This window comes from Dreissena polymorpha, chromosome 6, assembly GCF_020536995.1.
Source record: "Dreissena polymorpha isolate Duluth1 chromosome 6, UMN_Dpol_1.0, whole genome shotgun sequence".
NCBI lineage: Eukaryota > Metazoa > Mollusca > Bivalvia > Myida > Dreissenidae > Dreissena > Dreissena polymorpha.
The window spans coordinates 52583599-52605317 of record NC_068360.1 but is presented as its reverse complement, the minus strand read 5'-3'; the positions used below and the strand labels follow the sequence as shown (position 1 = coordinate 52605317).

The 21719-nt window shown below is 33.6% G+C and overlaps 1 protein-coding gene across 3 annotated transcripts in view; it reads right to left on the bottom strand.

Moving 5' to 3' along the window:
- LOC127833413 (thimet oligopeptidase-like) overlaps nt 1–21719 on the bottom strand; it is a 388329-nt gene that overhangs the window by 216709 nt on the left and 149901 nt on the right. The gene's annotated exons all lie outside the window — the stretch shown is intronic.

Here is a 21719-nt window from a genome sequence, read left to right as displayed (position 1 = left end):
TATACCAATGATTTTTTCAACATTAGTTTCAGACAGTTAAGCCTTCGTGCACAGTCTCAGTTTTCCTAGCCATTTTGAGTCTAATTGGGACTTTCTAATCGATTAAATGGCAAATGTGAGCATTTTTTTATCAATAAAATGGACCAAATTGGAATGTTTTTATCATCAAATATTGACACAATATATAAAGATACATCAGGCCTTTTCCTGGCCATTTTGGGAAAAGCATGAAATTCATATGAAAAGTACACTGATTTGGGAAATACTAATTTAATGTAACTCTTTATAATAATTCAAAATCATTTAATATTATTAATTTGTTATATACTTTGTTAGTTGTTATGAAATGAATTGAAATGAATATTTATCATAAGAGTTCTTTATGAAAAAAAACAAACATTTTTTTTTTTTTTAATTCTGGAGGGGATTTTTTCTACAAAATCGAGGAAAAAGATATACTCTTTTTTTGAGGGGAATGGGGCCGAATATCGGCCCCGAAATTGCCATAAAAAAACACTGGTGCATATTGTGTAATCCAATTAAAATCGCAATCTTATGAAATATTTGTAATATTTAAATTTTCACTTTAACTTATTTAACAATTTTAATTAATCATAATTAATAAAGTTTTAATTAATTTCAATTAACAAAATTTTAAAATAATTATTGCATATTGTTTAAAATAACTAATGCATATTGTTTAAAATAACTATTGCATATTGTTTAGAATAACTATTGTACATTGTTAGAAATACTTAAGGAATTGCGCAGTTCATAAGCCCAGTTTTCACAAAACCACACCGGAATACTTTTGTGCCAGGTGAGCTACAAACTCTATCATATTGATGTACTATAAGAAAACAGCTTACTAAGCTAACAAAGAATAGCACATTCCAATCTAAATTGTTTACCAAATCAAGAACGCAAACGTAAGCAATAGAAACTTCTGGAAAGTTCCATGACCAAGGGTTAACAACTTTGACCCGAACAAATATAAAAAAGTAGGTGAATCAGCGTACCACGTGAGACCACATAGGATCACGTGAGAAACGTATTAGGAAAAGCCTGATCAGGTTTCAGAAAGTTGCATCTGGAAGAATATTTAAGAAAACACTGCGGGGGACTCACCACAGTGTTTTCTCGGATATTACAGGTGAGCTGTTGATACTTATTTATTTTCAAACCTAAATTATCGTTTGCTGCAAATAAATATATTCATACTTAAATTATTGTTTACTACTTTAATTTGTTTCACCTACATTCAATGTGGAGTATTTAGGAAAGTTGATTGACTGCGCAATATCCAAATAAATATATATTGTGTATTAATGATAATTGCTATTTTATAAGTATCATATTAGTAAAACAAATAGTACTGTCTTCTCACAAATAAATAATTTCTTTATTTTATGATTTAACAAAATAATGTTAATGCCTGAAAACTGTTAGTGAAATTGAACAATATTCTGTGTGATTTATTAATATATATTAAGAATCAATATCGTTGCATATGTACGTATATATATCATAAATGATATTTATGCATGCAAATGTTTATCTTGTTTAATAAATTAACACAGTGTTTTCTCGGATATTACAGAGAATAAAATGGGCTGTTTACACTGTCGACTTCTTTGATTATTTACATCTATTATGGATTATAGAATATTAGCGCTTAACGCTAATTTGCATAAAATGAAGAACGGTAACATTTAATACTAACTGAAAATGAAACACTACAAATACAACATCCACTAAGACCGTAATGGACAGAATAACTAACTGTTAAGAAATTAATGTATCGTACGTAAATAAAGATCCCGTTACCGATTACACTAGATAGAAATAATGGAAACTTCAAGAATATTGAAATAGAAAGTAAAAGCACGTACGATATCTGGTGGAGAATAGGTTCTAAAGTTTAATTCCTTTACAATAACATTTTCCACAACAAAAATCGTCAGAAATGTTTCAAGATGTCTCACTACAATTTACGTTCTCGCCTATCAGCCACTCTACCGCCACAGTTGACGCCGCCAACATCCCCACCTGACGAGTCGACAGTTCCGGAGCAACCACTTCAACCATCAACTACCATATCAAAACAAGACACTCCAAAATCATCAAGTGAGTCAAAACCTTATTTACAAACTCCCGAAGATTTTGTTGCAAGTGAAAAACGTCGTAAAAAACAATTACGTTCAGATTTTCATAAACAATTAAATTCTATCAAAACAATCAGAAGAGTAACAATACATGACAGCCCATTTCAAAGTCACCCATTACAATCCGATGCATCAGACACCGAAGAAACCCAAGAAACAACACTCCAGCCATTAACGCAGGACCCACCGAAGGAATCGCTGCTCGAGCCATTATCCAATTTCCGGTACGACCCAGTACCACCGCCATATGGTAATTTTCAGTGCCTTCCCGACGAACGACTACAGGATCCAATTTCCAGTGTTATTTCGCAGAGACCTAACTTTTTCTTCAATACCCCATCACCTAGTGTTAATAGTGCTAATTTTCCATCGCAAAGTGCTAATAGTGACAATATTAACTTACGTAGGCAGACGCCTTCCGCACCTGGCCACCCTCCAGCAGACGGGGAACGACCGGCGAGAAACTCCCACACCACACAGACTTCAGACCCAAGAGGTACAATGTTTAAGCCAAACATAATTAAGTTAACATGCTTTACAGGCAGAGACTATGATAGTTTACCAGCGTTTCTGGCAAAATTTCAGAAATTTTGTAGCATGAATAACATTGATAGGGGTGAGTACGCTAATGTTCTTCCATTTTACCTGTCCGACAATGCAGAGAATTTTTACAATAATCTAACCGAAGATATTAAATCTAATTATCAAGAACTCACCAAAGCACTTGCTAAACGATTTCAGACTAAAGAATTAGATTATCATCTAATTGCTATTAAACAAAGAGAAAATGAATCATGTGATGATTATATCTCGAGAGCATTAAAAATTTCTACTGATGTACAAGGCTTAGAAGAAAAAGTTCTCGTAAGCTTGCTTGTCAATGGATTAAGAGACAGTATTAAGAAAGATGTTATTTTAAGACAGCCAGAATCTCTGTCAGAACTGGCCAAATACTGTAAACTCTGTGACATGACCACGTCATTTTCAGTCAATGCTATTGACACAAAATTTCAAACGTTATTGGAAGAGATTAAAACCTTAAAAGCGGACATCAAAATTAAGGAAATTAATGCTTTACAGTCAACCCCAATACCAAATATACCGGTAGAAAATTCTTACGCTCAACAGCATATGTTTCCAAATCAAATGCCATCTGTTCCTTACAGCCGTTATCAACAATTTCAACCACGACAAAACCAAAATTATAGGATGTCAGTACCGTTAGACTATCAAAGACCGCGAATAGTCGATAGATCCGTATCTAATCCACGTTTACAAGTACACAGACAAAATGCACAAAACCAAATTTGCCCCAAATGCGGATACGATTCTTGTAGGGGGGGTAGAAACTGTTTTGCATTCAATAAACGATGCAACAATTGCCAACAATTCAATCACTTCCAATCAATGTGTTTTCGAACTAAAAAATGATGGAAAAGACAGAGCAGTAGGTACCATTTTAACAACGCAAATTATTCAAAATTCCAAGTAAAACACGAGCAAATAAATAAAAAGGGTTTAATTAACAAAAGTACGCATACAACTCAAAATAAACAAAAACAAAGTATTAAATCTAAACGTAAAATATTAGCTTTAAAGGTAGTATCCACATTTTTTCATAATTCTTTACCAGGAACAATTGCAGATGTCCCAACAAACATTCTTTTGGATTCGGGCAGTAGTATGTCTGTAATCAGCAAATCATTCTTCGCCTCCACAAACATTTCGCGAAACGAATGCCTACCATCTAATCTCCATGTCAAGACCGCCATTTCTGATAATTCGTACAATGTAGAAGGGGTCATTAACCTCCCAATGCTAATTGGCAACACGCGCTTTGAGCACCCGTTTTACATAGTACAAGGCTTAACGAATAATGCAATACTAGGAGTAGACTTCTTTTCGCAATACGAGGCAAAATTAAATTTTGAGACTAATACTCTTGAAATAAATAAAGATAATATTACATGCAAAACCAATTTTATAACAAATGAAATTCACTGTATTCAAGCTAATAAAAAGATAAGACTTAAACCTCATTCATTTCAGAAAATACCTGTTCAATTAAAAGAATGTTTTTTGAATAAAGATTTACATATTATGGATGAAACAAATATCATGGAACTTGATTTATGTATTACAGACAACAAAAATAAAACTATACAATTTCCAATTTACAATACCTCGGATACAGAAAAAATAATAAATAAATATGATATTTTAGCTTCAATACATATTTTAAATGAAAACGAAATATACGACATTAATAATTTAGATAAATGTAACGAAAGTGGAAACGTTAAGACGACAACCGAAAAAGAACAAATATTACATAATAAAATAGGAAAAGAATTTGCGAATAATCAGCAACTGTTCGATCTCTTAAAGCAATATCAAGATATTTTTAGTGATTCAGAAACAGATGTCGGCGCTGTTAAAAATTTTGAATGTTCCATCGAATTGATACCGAATGCTATACCTATACGTTCAAGACCATATCCGGTAAACCCCAAAACGAGACAAATCATTGAAGATGAATTAGAGAAAATGCTAGATAAAAATATAATTTCACCATCAACTTCAATTTGGAGTAGTCCTATTGTATTAGTTAAAAAACATACACATTCAGATGATATTTCACCAGAAGACCAACAAGAAAATAAACAATTATATAGGTTATGCATTGATTACCGACTGTTAAATAAAATTTCAAAGAAAATGTATTATCAAATGCCTACAATTGTAGATGTTCAAAATATGATCGCAGAGAAAAAGTCAACTATCTTTACTAAAATAGACATAAAACAAGCATTTCTTAATCTACCCATGGCCGAAAATTCTAAAAAGTATACTGCATTTAATTCACCAACAGGACGATGTTTTCAATTTAACGTCCTTCCTTATGGGTTATGTAATAGCCCCTTTTATTGGTCATTGTATCTTTCAAAAATATTAGGAGAATTCAATTTCAAAAACCTTCTATTTTTTCTGGATGACTGTATACTTATGAGTGACAATATTGAAACCCACATCAAAGAACTTTCTCAATTTTTACATAAACTAAAAGAAGCTGGTTTAGTAATAAATCTTAAAAAGAGTCATTTCGCACAAAAACGAATTACATTTCTAGGCACAGTATTTGAAGGAAACACTATTCAAATGGACCCTGACAAATTGAAAATAATTAACGAATTCCAAATTCCTAATAATCAAAAGGGATTAAAGAGTTTTTTAGGCATGACAAATTTCTTAAAACGGTTTATAAAAGACTACTCACACATTGTCGCCCCGTTAAATAGATTACTTAAGAAAGATACCATATTCAAATGGACCGAGGAACATGACAAAAGTTTTAATTATTTAAAACGAGCATTAATGGCAAAACCAATTTTACGATTACCAGATTTTAATCAAGAATTCACTATTTATACAGATGCTAGTACCTCCGCAGTAGGATTCATTTTATGTCAGGAAGATTCTCCAAACCGTCATCATGTTATTTTATATGGGGGTCGTGCTTTAAAAGATAACGAAAAACGTTACAGTAGTTGTGAACTGGAATTATTAGCAATCATTTACGCTTTGAAAGAATGTAGAGTCTATATATCAAATATACATGTCAAAATTATAACAGACAATAAAGCTTTAACATTTTTGCATACAGCAAAACACTCAAATGACAGACTATATAGATGGGCTTTAGAACTAGAAAATTATGATCATGAAATCATTTATAAAACTGGCAAGACAAATCCGAGCGATTACCTTAGTAGAATTAACTATTCTAAATCAGACACCCACGTTAAATCCAAGGAAAACATACATACACTTTCCAACAATAACGCACCTTTAACACCTCCACAAACCTTGGCACCAATACAAGTAACGCAAAATATTCATTGCTCCCAGGTTAACATTCTCACAAGAAAAATGCGAAAACAAACAATCAACACAACACCCACCAATCATCAACCAATTATCTCTGCTGACAATCAACTTAGCACCATTCCACCTGACAACAGTGTTATCTCAGATAATGATCACATACCTGGTTCACAACTCCAGACAGTCAATGACCGCAAACAACACGCGCACTTAACAACTAATCAACTAGACATTATAAACTTACAAGCTACATCAAAAGACTTCGGCGACATTTATGCATTTTTAAAGAACGGTCATTTACCTGATGATAAAGACTCAGCAAAACGAATTCCATATATAAGCACCCAATACGAAATAGTTGACAATGTTCTGTTTCATTTTTACGAACCAAGATCTAAGAAACATCAAACTGAAAAAACTTTAATTAAACAATTAGCTTTACCTGAGTCATTAAGAAGTGAAATACTTTACAGTTTTCATGATTTAAATGGTCACTGTGGTGTTGATAGAATGTTTGCAACCCTCAAAACTTTTTATTACTTTCCAAAAATGTATCAAGCAGTTAAAGATTATGTTCAATCTTGTAAAAACTGTCAAATATTTAAAAGAGATCACAATTATAAACCATATCCATTACAAGAACCTTTTATTGCAAGCGCACCATTTGACATGTTACACATCGACATTGTTACGGTAGCAAAACAGAGCAAAGAATATAAATATGTTTTAAGCGTTATATGCGCATTTTCAAAATTCGCACTATTTATACCATTAAAAACGCAAAACACTATTGAAATCGCAGAACAACTTTATCATAAAGTATTTGCAATATTTGGACCGCCCAAACGTATCACATCTGACCGAGGACAAAACTTCTTAAGTGGTATAATGGATGTTCTTTATAAATTCTTTCAAATAAAGAGGCATCGAACTTCATCTTATCACCCAATGAGTAACGGAATGGTAGAACGGGTACACTCTACATTACTCTCAATACTACGTACATCGTTAAAAGACGAAAGCGATTGGCCTGATAAGCTTTCCAGTGTCCAATTAGCCTATAATTCAACAGTATGTCCGAAAACGACACAATACTCTCCGTACTACATTCTTTTCGGCCGACATATGAATAAACCCATCACTTCCGAATTATTTCCACCAATTAATACCAACCCTTCAATAAACACTTATGTTGAGGAATTGAAACAAAGATTTAAACTTATATGGAATATCACACAAGAAAACATAAATAATTCTCGTGACGTTATGCGTAAGTTTTACAATCGCAAAACTGCAATACGTCCATTTAAATTAGGAGATCTTGTTTTTATTAAACAAGAAAAAGTACCTTTAAATAAATCCAGAAAATTGTTTCGAAAATTTTCAGAGCAACCCTATTACATAACCAAAATATTACAAAATGGCACATATATTTTGAGAGAACGATATTCAAACAAAGAATTAAAAGTTCCGGTTAATATCAACAGATTAAGAAGATACCATGATGAAAAGGATTTACGTGATTTATCTAAAACATTCAAATTCCATGAAAAAGAAACTAATGATAACACAGAAAATCAAAACAATCCGCAAACCGTTACTGACAATACACAGCCAAATATAACGGCAACTGACAAACAAAATACAATAAATCAAAATGATATTCCAACAAAAAATTCAAACAAAAAATGGTACAAAGCTGACAAAATTTTAAAAACCAGAATTAAAGATAATCAAAGACAATATTTGATAAAATGGACAAACAAAAAGTATAAGAACAGTTGGGCAAATGACGAAGACACATCAGAAGCACTTATTAAACAATTTTATATCAACAAATCTCTAAAGAAAAATCACAAAAGAAAACGGTAAAATGATAAACAAATTAACTGTTATTTTTTTTCTTTTAGGCAAGATGTTGGTCACACGATTCATTATACTTTTCCTGTCACTTGTGGGAGCACACAGCGAACAATTGCTGATGAACCATGGCGTTAAGTTCTCAGATCCAAAAACAATAAACTTCGTGAATAATGAATGGACGCATACTTTTCGATTTGATATGCCGGACTATCAATTCAATAGTGACATCGGTAGAAATTATTCATTGTGTAGAGACACTTATTTCTACGAAAAAGGATGTACCATTAGCGTCGAATTCAACACTCTAAGGATTTTAATGGAACATGATATACAATCTTTGTTACACAAATTTCGTAGCATGATTCCTACAATCTCAGATAAACGGAAGACACGTGAGTCACAACCCTTACTTCCCTTTATAGGACAATTAGGTTCAACTCTTTTTGGCATTGCAACAACGTCACAACTTAATCGATTACGCGATCATGCAAATAAATTGGCACAAAGAGTTAATCTCTTAACAAACACATTTACGCACGAATTCGGCGAAATGGCATCATTTGCAACTAATGTTCACGAGCATATGAAATTATTCGATGAATTCGTTGCGAATGCTTCAGCAGTCAGGCATAAAATTGTGGACGAAATGGAATCTATGTCAAATAAACATACAACTGCTGAAAAATTAATACTAGATGTAAATGATAAAATGATCAAAATAAGGTCACAGTTTGATAGGCTAGCCATAGGAATTGAATCACTGGGCAATCGTAAATTGTCGATTCATATAATAAACCCCGAACTAATGTCCCAAACGTTAACAGAAATAGCTTCGTCGTTAAAAATCAACTATCCGACTCATAAATTGGTCAGCACTGAATTGGCATTCTACTACAATCATGCTGAATTTATTTATGGACGCAACAATAACTCAATATACATAATGGTATTGTTTCCACTGACAAACAGTTTGGATAACGAAATTTATGAATTAAATTTCTTTCCAATTCCTCTTGACAATGATATAAAAAACAAAGATGCTAATGAATTCACATCAAAACCTAGGTATTTAATTTATAATGGGAAAAACCTATTATTCACTTTTCTTGATGAATCATTCTTGAGAGACTGTTTGACAGCAGGTTCAACAATTTTATGTAAACATAATGTTATATTTGAAATCGATTTCAATACGAATTGTTTCGTAGAACTCTTGAAACACGGGGACAATGCAAAAACGAAAGATATATGTGAATATAAGATAGTAAGAAACGTCTTGAAACCAGAGCTGAGAATTTTAAATAGTTCTAAGGTACTTGCATACATGCAATCAAATTTAAAATTGGAATGTGTAAATCGTTCTAAAACAATAGATGATTGTAAGTACTGCATTATCGATGTACCATGTGCATGTAAACTAGTCTCAAAAAGTCAACGTATTTATGAGCAATTCACAAAATGTTTGACAAACGATACTACTGTCGACCAAATATATCCAATTAACTTACCGTTACTCCAACAATTTTTTAATAATACGGTTTTGGATAAATTGATGAAAAACATTTCGTACAATGATCCAATAAATGTATTATTACCGGTATTTAAAACCTTCGATCAAAACACACAGGATATATTAACTCGATCGCACAAATTAGAAATTGACATGCAAACCTTTGTGAAAAGAGCAAAGAAAAACCAAATTGTGTACCATAGCCTAACAGAAGCAATGCTTAACGGTGAAATCTCAATTGAATCAGGTTTATCCACTTTTGATATAATTTCAATCATAGGTATATTACTCACAATCGGAAACACGCTCATGTTGATATTTCTTTCACGAAAAATTCGCATCCTATTAACTGCAATTACACTAATAAAACCAACAGCGGCACAACATCTTAAATACGACAATCCCACCACGCTATCACCACTTCAGGAATTTACCAACAGTCTTAATGAGTCTCTGAAATATGAACATTTTCTTGTCTTTCTGGCCATGATTCACGTTCTCTTGCTAATAACAATCCTTCGCAAATTGCAAATATTCAAACGACAACGTGGCACTCTTTTGATTTTACATGTATCAAATGGTTTAAATTGTATTGATATCAACATCGTCAGTTCGGTTTCTTGTCGATCAGAATGGATCATTGACTTACCTGTCACCCTGAACATAAACAGCATACGCTTTGGATTGTTTCCAAAACTGCTCATTAACACTACGGAAATTTCGTTTCGGAACGCTACAGGGGATATAATAATGGAAATACCATCTGCTCTGTCAATTGGCATTTATCAGTACATCAAACTCCGACAAATGCTCAACACAAACTATCACACCGAACTATTCTTGGTCCATAACGGAATTAAGGAACGTACATAAACGAACTTCAACTGCAAAAAAAAAAAAAAAAAAAAAAAAAAAAAAAAAAAAAAAGATGGAAAAGCATTAGTGGAATAGCATTAGTTATCACTTTGTCATCATCATATTTGAATATGTTACAACTTTGATGTCAAATTTTGCATGGATTTCAACTCTGACGTCAATTATTCAATGTTATATTTCATTTTTTTTTCCATTTAACCATTATAAATACTTTGAAGATTATTGAAATGATTTAATTTAATCTTCATTATTAAATACTACATTTTACATGTTTTCTCATATTAGATGTCAATCGTTACATACTTTAATTTTATTCATTACATACATACTTCAAATTTTTTTTTATACTTTCGCTGTTCTCATTTCAGGCGCACACGACAATACATCATTCATATAAATATAGTGTGTATTTCATAATTGTGTTCTTAAATTTGTATTTTCATTGATACTCTATTGTATATATAATATCATTTTATCGTTACATTTTTGGTTCCCTATTGTCAATTTTACATTTCATTAATTTCATAAAATGGATATTGTTATTAACATTTCATTTTTTATATTGTTCTCTAATTATTTCAAGTTATTATTTAAATACAATGGCAACTCTTCTAGTAATTTATACATTTCCCTCCCTTTAGATCACCATCAACTGCATCACATAAAATACTTTTTAAATACTTTTCCCAAATTAAGAAAAATCCATAGACGCACTAAAAAATTACTATTTACCCACATGTTAAATAATCCTAACATTTCATTTTCAAGCTTAATTTTTGCTATAGACTACTTCGACATAAATATACTCTATCTTCAAATGCTCGACCATCTACTTTATGACATCCACCCCCTAAATTTTCAAATCTGCCAAACAATTATTTTAAGGTTCGGTTCAAAATCCCAAATATCCATAATAGCCCACAAAAGATTTCTTCAATCAAAATTTCTACCTCCCTCCTTATCCAATTTTTCCATTACAGACATCTTAAATGCAGATCTTAAACAAATCAATAACTTAATGACTCAACATTTTCGCCTTTACAAACAATCCCTTAAATGCCAATCGATCCCTATCGATTTTGACAACACATATTATCGAGTTTGTCATGCTTCGCTGAAACACTGTCGTCCAAAATTCAAAAAACTTGATCCTCTTGTTCATTTATTCTTAAGTCGAACCCCTTGTTGCCATACACCCCATCATATCTTCTGCTCCTATGACACTATACAAAACGGATTTAAAATTTGTAAATTATGTCTTCATACTGTAAAATGTTTCAACTGGAAACTAATAAAACAGTATATGTTGGAACCCAAATGAACATACTAAACATAAAAATGTATAACTAAATGTGACTATTAAAGTCACCCATGCTAAACATTAACTTACAAACTTTTCAATTGTATAAATAATACTTGATAATTCTTTTGTTTTCCAACAAATACTAACATGTATATAGACTGCTTTGTCATTATTGTACATTTCAATTACGTTGTACTTGATCTTTGTCTTATTGATGTTTCAAATAATGATCTAAGCATTAATTCTCTAATATAGTTTATTTGAAACCCTGTTTATATTTGTTGTTTTGTTATAGACACTTCAGGCGGAGTGTATATTTAAAGTTGTTGTATTTTCATTTACGATTAATGCCTAGTGTGTTTACGAATTCTTTTCCTATTATCTATATATTACATTTATTTCGATTGTTGTTAAATATGGTAAATTCATGTATGCATGCTTTAATATTTTACAGTTAAATGTTCTGGGATTGTTTAAACAGCAGTTAAATTTAAACAGCCCATATATTAGAATAGGAATTCTAATTAAAAAGAAGGAGGGGAAGATGTAATCCAATTAAAATCGCAATCTTATGAAATATTTGTAATATTTAAATTTTCACTTTAACTTATTTAACAATTTTAATTAATCATAATTAATAAAGTTTTAATTAATTTCAATTAACAAAATTTTAAAATAATTATTGCATATTGTTTAAAATAACTAATGCATATTGTTTAAAATAACTATTGCATATTGTTTAGAATAACTATTGTACATTGTTAGAAATACTTAAGGAATTGCGCAGTTCATAAGCCCAGTTTTCACAAAACCACACCGGAATACTTTTTGTGCCAGGTGAGCTACAAACTCTATCATATTGATGTACTATAAGAAAACAGCTTACTAAGCTAACAAAGAATAGCACATTCCAATCTAAATTGTTTACCAAATCAAGAACGCAAACGTAAGCAATAGAAACTTCTGGAAAGTTCCATGACCAAGGGTTAACAACTTTGACCCGAACAAATATAAAAAAGTAGGTGAATCAGCGTACCACGTGAGACCACATAGGATCACGTGAGAAACGTATTAGGAAAAGCCTGATCAGGTTTCAGAAAGTTGCATCTGGAAGAATATTTAAGAAAACACTGCGGGGGACTCACCACAGTGTTTTCTCGGATATTACAGGTGAGCTGTTGATACTTATTTATTTTCAAACCTAAATTATCGTTTGCTGCAAATAAATATATTCATACTTAAATTATTGTTTACTACTTTAATTTGTTTCACCTACATTCAATGTGGAGTATTTAGGAAAGTTGATTGACTGCGCAATATCCAAATAAATATATATTGTGTATTAATGATAATTGCTATTTTATAAGTATCATATTAGTAAAACAAATAGTACTGTCTTCTCACAAATAAATAATTTCTTTATTTTATGATTTAACAAAATAATGTTAATGCCTGAAAACTGTTAGTGAAATTGAACAATATTCTGTGTGATTTATTAATATATATTAAGAATCAATATCGTTGCATATGTACGTATATATATCATAAATGATATTTATGCATGCAAATGTTTATCTTGTTTAATAAATTAACACAGTGTTTTCTCGGATATTACAGAGAATAAAATGGGCTGTTTACACTGTCGACTTCTTTGATTATTTACATCTATTATGGATTATAGAATATTAGCGCTTAACGCTAATTTGCATAAAATGAAGAACGGTAACATTTAATACTAACTGAAAATGAAACACTACAAATACAACATCCACTAAGACCGTAATGGACAGAATAACTAACTGTTAAGAAATTAATGTATCGTACGTAAATAAAGATCCCGTTACCGATTACACTAGATAGAAATAATGGAAACTTCAAGAATATTGAAATAGAAAGTAAAAGCACGTACGATAATTGTATGATTGTACAAATTGTATAATATAACCTTTTTTCGCAAAATTGTTTGCATTAGGACTATTGTATTGCGATGAAGATTTATTTGCCGGTAAGCTATAAGGCAAAAAACACACCAAAAGTTGAAGATAAGATAGCGAACAATTTTGGACCTGAGACGTATACAAACTGTTACATCAGTTTCAGTTTGGACTTGAACAATCTTTTAATTATGTTAGGGGGGGGGATGCCCCGGACCTTTGGGTTTTTAGTCTTTTTTTTCTTATTTTTCGGATATTAGTCGTGGTTTGTTACGAAAGCAATTAAAGGGACATTTTCACTTTTCAGTACATTGACAAAATTGAATACAAAAATGTTAAGATTTGAACATTTACGTTGTAGTTTTGATATTTGCGAGGAAACAGTAATACTGAACATTTGCTATGCCCTAAAATATCAATTATATGTATATTTTGGCAATTGAAAACCTGAAAATTATGCATCGTTACAAACGCGAAACGATTGAATAATTTGTTACATGTTACGACATTACGAGGATTGCTTTTATAAAGTATACAATCGCAAATCTCTCATTGGCACGGATGTCTGAGTGTTTAAAGTGCTATACCTTTACTCCAATGGTCAGTGGTTCGAGCCCAATCGATGATTACTTTTTTGTTTCTTTAATTATATTAATGTGCTTTTAAAAGGAGCTATTTAGTTTGAATGTCTACATTTATCAATATAATTAAATCATTAAATGACAAACATCAACACATGCCAAAATCTGTGAAAAGGTCCCTTTAACATCTCACCACCTGTCAATCAAACCCTTATCTAACTATCGAAGGACCAATCAGTGTACGATACATCTGGGAGCCGGTTGCTCGTTTTTTCCCTAGACAAGCTGAATGTCGAGGTTCACATTATTTTTCAAATATATTTTCATCGGAAAAAAACGTGATTGAAAAATGGTATAACGATGTCTATGGGGTTTATGTAACTCAGATATCAAGAATAATAAGTTGAGGCGTTGACTTTATACAATTTCGAATGCCCAAAACGTAATCTTGACAAATGCGACTGATAACTTCAAACACATGTGTACAATTACCGAAACCCCTTTGTGGGATGTTAATTTATTTAGGAAAAAAATCGGACTTGTTGTTTATGTAGCATCTTCCATTATAAGATTGCTAAATGTCACATTAACAATGTTAAATACGCATGATATCATTATATGTATGAATTACAGGTACAAAACATTGGGGATTTATTTGATTAGCTCCCCGTCATCAATCGTTATTTTGTGTCAGACACAAGTGAAAACAATTTTGCTGTAATATTGTCATAAATAGCATCGGTAAACGCCATCTAACACGTGTGTATATCAGTAATACAACCATTACACGTGGTAACTTGGGGAATGTCGGTACCAGCGTGAGCCTCTGCTATTTGCAGCTTCAATATATAGTATAAACGAAATCTATGTTTTACAACGTTCATTAATTTCAGTAAATAGCCAAACTGAGTCATTCTCTGCTCTTTCTCTAAAAACGATTGATAAATGTCCGGTAAGCAATGCTAAATATTATTATTTACATCTTAATATGTATACACATTGGGGATTTTCGCTAACCGCTCGCGTCGGGAAGCTTGTTTAACATACTAACATGAGAGTTAAAACCGCTATTTTTTTTTGTAAAATATACGTGAAAACAATGATTTGTTAAAACAACACCCGATTTTTTTTAAATAATGTATTTATTTATAATACCACAAATATAATAAAATGTCGATACCCGCGCACGCGTTAAGGCTTGTTAAAAATACAAAAATACCCGTTATAAACAATATTTACAACTAATGTTATTTACAACTAATAGTTTTTGAATTTGAACAATAAATATATGCTAAAAAACCTTTTCAACGGTGTTTTAATGGATGATAAAAACGATAATCAAAATTATCCGGAATTTCGTGCAATCTATGAGATATACCGGGTATGCCTCTTTGACGATGTTCTCTTACCGCTGGGTCACGTGAGCATGCACGACAAAAAAGTACGAGAGGAAAATGGCGGTACATGAAAACCAAAAAATATATCGGTTAATACTAACGCATTACAGCATGATAATAAACTAAACTGTGCATAAGTTAAGTAATCTCAGCGACAGATTGAACAAGAATATTGTTGATTCCATATGACGATTTAAGCATTTAATTAAAATCTTCGTCTAATGCAACTGTAGTGTCGGTGCCCAGCTCACAAAACATGCACATGCCTCATGATTGTGAACCAGCGGCCAATCAGAAGAGAGCTTACTAAGAGCACGAGTTTTTACGCTCTCTTCGTGCACGGGCGGTTGATGTGAGTAGATGTGTTTCCATAGGTGAGAGTGATTGCTGTTGTAGTAAACCCACGAAAAGCTAACAGTGATAATACCACACAGCACTCCTTCTAAATAGAAGATTTTGTGGCGGCGCCTATTGCTTAGGGGTGAGAACTGTACAAAAGGTGCTCAATTTGGTGTTAGTTTAAAATTATTTACATTGTAAGTGTTTACAGGTGGATAAGGGGGACAATGAAGGGCACATGAGTGTTTTGAAAACTTATACTGTGGCTGCCTCATGTATGTGGGGAGCAGGCACACACATACCACTCACTCAGGTCAAAAGCAGCATTTAACCCTTTGCATGCTGGGAAATTTGTCATCTGCTAAAATGTCGTCTGCTGAATTTCTAAAATTAGCATTTTCTTCGATTTAAAAAAATAAATACTATAAGAATAGCAAACAGTTTGGATCCTGATGAGACACCACGTTCTGTGGCTTCTCATCTGGATCCAAACTGTTTGCAAAGGCCTTCAAAATTCGGTTCCAGCACTGAAAGAGCTAAAAAATAAACATGTTGTGTAACATTTTGTTTGAAAGGTATGTTGTAAAATAAAGTTCATTTCACACTCATTAAATAGGTTTAATACAATAGTTAATACACATATAACAGAGTGTACATGTAAAGTGAATCTGCCCAAAAATGTAATATATTTTAAACTGGAACGTTTAAAACAATCAGCATAACGATTTGATTTTATCAGACCAATATTACAATCCGCAATACCCAAGACATTCTCTACTTTTACTACTTATCTTCTAATAATGCTTATATGCATGGACTGACACAAATTTCCCACTGTATGACCGCGATTATTGCAAAATTAAGTCCATTTTAGTGTGCTAAGCTGGAAAATCATGTCACTTTCAGTGCTCCAGCCAGCTTTTCAAAATAGAGGGAGCTTTCCCAAAAAGGGCACATTTAAAGCATAGTTTTGGAAAATAGGGCATTTTGTTATAAATATACTTAAGTATATAATTTGGTTATACTATATACTTATGAATTGTAAACTTTAGTGCATTTGATGATTTCACCAAGTGTATGCTGTTCCTCATTTTGCGTAATGAAATAATAAATATATTGCTATTCTAGTGTTTGTATTAATTTACATATATAGGTATGAAGAATGATATGGCTGTACCATTGCTTATATTATCATGAAGCAGAACAGGATTCAAAAATATCTAACTTTAATTTTGGATAATCAAAACAATTTTAAGACATGTTCAAATATGAGAAAAAGAATCAATAAAAATCAAGATGAAGACATAATGAAGATCTGATGACAAATAGAAATATACACCTATTCTTATACTTTGATAATTATTCAATATTGAATAAATAAATACATTAAACATGTAGTACGGTACCCTGACAAAAAACACAAAGTCAATAAGGACGCAATAACAATCACATCCAGGAGTTCCACATAACCTCTTAATGGATCAATATTTAAAAACCATATTTTCTTTGCACCCAAAAAGTCTTTGGCCACAGCTTGCAGGATTCCCTCAAACATTTCCTCACTATAATTCAATTTAATGTTCATGATTTTGGTCAAATTTGCTGTCTTGAGGGAGGACATGTGGGCTGTCTTTATTAATTTAACTTGTTAAAAGACTCTTATGCACCTCGGCAGTAGACAGTGGAAGTACGAGGGCAGTGCTCAGTAGCTTGTAGACGAGTGGGTACTGTGTGATTAGGCCAGTATATTCTCTCTTGAAGTCCTTGATGATGCTGTCCATGGTCCTCTGGTCCTTCTTCTTGGTGTTCATCAGTTGGTAAAAAATCTTCCCATTGTAGTTGCAGATCCTCTGGCTATATGTTAAAGTGGCTGGCAATCTCCTCCATCTCATTCAGTCCGTACATGGCTGGAATGTTCTCCACCAGGGAAAGGTCCAGTCTTGCTAGATTCTCGATGATGTCGCTGTCTTCAAACCGGTTCTTGATGTTCTGTGTCAGCATGTCTAGGAAGGGCGTCTTGATGGTTGTCTTGAAGTCATTGTCATCATCGCTGGTGATGCGGAGTCCTTTCTTCTCTGTGATTGTCTTCTCCTTATTTTGCCATGGACCCATCTTCTCCTTGCCGTCTTGTAAAAGGCGTAGTGACTTCTCCATTTACATCTTAACTTGGCCCAGGTTAACTTTCTCTCCTTGAAAAAATTTGGACAGAGTCGAAACTATCGGCAGCGTGTCGGCCAGGAAGAGCAGACATCGTAGTGTCTGGGTTTTCTTGAGTTCCTTGAGGATCCCATTACCTACAGGGTCATCTGTGATGCTCTTCTTTTCTAGGTCAACCACAATTGACTGGTACGACTTCGCGATGGATGTATCTGCCGCCTCGTGACTCAGCCATCTGTGGTGTTTCGCTTGTTTGATGGGGAGTGGCGCCTCTTTAAATGCTGTTTGTACCACTGTCAGGCTTGCTGTGTTGGGACAACTGTATTTGTAGTATTCGTAGATTTTCTCCAGAAGGTTGTCCGTTTTCTTCATGGCGGGTATCTTCGCGTAGTACATGTCTCAGCATGCCAGTGCCAGGCGGTGGTCTCGGCAGTGATATGTTATCATCGAGCTGTTCACTTCTTTTAACTTTGCCTCCACGCCGTTTCGTTGCCCTGTAAACACAGCAGCCCCTTCTGATCCAAACGATGACATGTCCTTGGTGTGTAGTCCGAGTTCTTCAACCGATGACAGCAAAGTTGTAGTAATCGTCTCTGCATTGGCCACAGGAAGCTCCTTGTCAAAGAGGAACGCTTTCTTGATGTCTCTCCGCTCTGTGCAATATACCGTGAACAAACGACAAGTTGCTTGATTGATCTGATATCGGGGACCTCGTCACACATCAGTGAGTAGGTTGGACTTGATTTGATTTCTCCAGTGACTTGTTCTTCAGCGTGTGTGTTAATCGTGCAGAGAAGTTCATTAATAATTTCCTAGCTGGAGTATGTGGCATTCTTCAACTTTCTGAACTGCGAAAGTGTTGTTGACCCTAACCGTCAACGATACATAGGTCCATGACATGCTTCAGGAGATCGAGTGGCAGATTGTTTGATATAAAAAATTCAAGCATCAAAGGGCATTGATGATAGCTTCTGTCGCAACGGATGTCATCTTTTTGCTAGCCTCTTGTATCGTCATATTCAGCTCTATGCCATTCGCTTCCTTTTGCTGGTTGCTGTCTATATTTGTATATTTCCTTACCGAAAATCAAGTTAAGGCGGAAAGTGTCGTCCCTGATTAGCCTGTGCGGACTGCACAGGCTAATCTGGGATGACACTTTACGCACATGCATTATGACCAGCTTTCACAGAACAAGACACATATTATTAACTATTGAATCGAGTATGTCCTTGGTTAATGACATGGTCCGATTGAGCACGCTTTCTGATTGTGTTCTTGACATAGATGCAGCATAAATTGGGTTTTCCTTGTTTATAAATTAATTAATTTGATGCCAATGATCAGTTAACTGTGTATTAGTTAGTTTAAAATGATAAACATGTTAGTCTCGTTAAATTCATGCTTTTGCTCAGGCATGTGGTAAGCGCGACAAGCCATTTGCTTTCCGAACAGATAAGCCAAGCCAAGCGTTTTAAACACACGTTAATGATCGTGACAAGTATTAAAGAAGCCATACAGCGGGTCCGTCTTTATCATGTGGAAAATGTTTAGAAGCTGTTATTATAAATACTAATAAATGTCGTGTAACACATTGATTATTAAATTATCGTACTGTATAATAACGTCCGGATTGCTGTGTTCACCAAAGAAAATAATTTAAAAAACACACAACTAAATGCATATTTTACAAGAAAATAATTGCTGTTATGAAAAGTTAACTAAGCAAATAGCGCTATAATTGTAGATGTATATACAATTGCCGGTTGTTTTTATAATATGTGTATTTGGAACTGTATGGGGTCCTTCCGCGCCTGAGGCTGTATCATGTGAGGACTCGGAAGGTGACCCAGCATCCCTATCTAATTTATTTATGAGACACGAAAGTTGAGACGACTTGTGAAGTATAACTGCTATTTCCAATTTGTGTTTTTTATTGAAAGATATTCAAATGTGTGAATTGGTCTCGTGTATTTGTGTGTGACATGGTAGGCACCAGCAGCTAGTGAACTTCAAGATCTCACCAACAGACTCTATGAAAGAGCAAGATCATACAGGATGGAGGTCAGCTCGGACAAGTCGAAGATCATGGTGAACAGCACGACCAACACCAGCACAAACATCACCATGAACGGCAAAAAGGAGAAGAAATGACCAGCTTCAAGTACTTGGGCGCAACCCTGTCCAAGGGTGGTAACAGTACCGCTGAGTTCTAAATAAGATGATGGCCAGACTGAGCAGGTTTTGGAGAAATAGTTCCATCAGCTTCCTCACCAAGTACAGGCTCAACAATTCCCTTGTAGTCTCCAGCCTACTCTACGGCTGCGAGACCTGGACGCTTCAAGCGGACACAGAACGCAGGATACATGCATTTTAACATAAATGTCTCCGAAGACTGCTCCGCATCTCCTATACGGAGCGGAGCACAAGACAAACGAACATGACCGGAACAGGACTGCAACACTTGTTGGTCCACAAGAGTCTCTACTGACGACCGTCAAACGACGAAAGTTTGTTTGGTTTGGAAACGTAACCAGGCGCGACTCTCCGTGCAAGACTGTTCTCCAGGACACGCTAGAGGTAGGTCGACGTCATAGCCGGCAGATGAAAAAGGGGGTTGGATAATGTAAAAAAAAGTGGACATCCCATCCCATGGATCAATTACTCTCAGCAGCACAAAACATACCTGATGATGATGATGATGATGATGATGATGATGATGATGATGATGATGATGATGATGATGATGATGATGATGATGATGATGATGATGATGATGATTTCCGGAGCACCGGAAACCACACCTGACCCGATAGGGTGGCCACCAAACAAACTCACATTGATTGATTGATTGATTTTATTTGGTAAACATAGGAACATTACATAGTTACTACATAATGCAGACAATATAAAATATATTATCACAGCAATATACATAGCAAACCATGGAATGCACATACAATACCAAGGATAACACAAAAAAGAGAAAAATGATTTTCACTTATTTCCATTGTGGTCCTTGATATTGGTGGCAGTAACCATGAAACAGTAATGTATTAGATATTTAATAATGTACTGTATATGTATCAAATATGTACTGTTTAATAAAGTATACTACTGATTAAGAATGAATTAATATAATCACATGTTCATTATTATCACAGAAGTTGCATAAGAAAGTTACACACTGCATATGTAGTTAATAAACACACTTTGTAGCATACTATAAGTTTAAGAATAATCATGAGATCCTTGCGTCGTATTGATCATAAGACTTAAAAATGTATCACAGTATTTTAACAGAACATAAAATTCATAATAAAAATTATACTATAAAAACCTATAAAGACTCTAAAAACTGTTTCTTGATGGCACCCTTGAAATTGTTAGGTTTAGCTACATCCCTGATGTTTTGAGGAAGATTGTTCCATAAACAGATACCATTATATGTAAATGTTTTAGAACCAAAACTTCCTACTCTTGGTTTGGAAAAACGATCAGAGTCTTCAAATGTAAAATTTTCAGCAAAATGATCAGATTCTGGCTGAGCTACCATATTAGACCTAGTACAACAATTATGTACACCAGACACTGGCTTAAATTTCTCACCCATATACCACATGCTGCCAAAACAGAAATTCATCCCGGGTCGCTTAGGTGAGAATGGCATAAATTTATAACTCACTGCGCTGACCGGGCAGCCTTTATTACA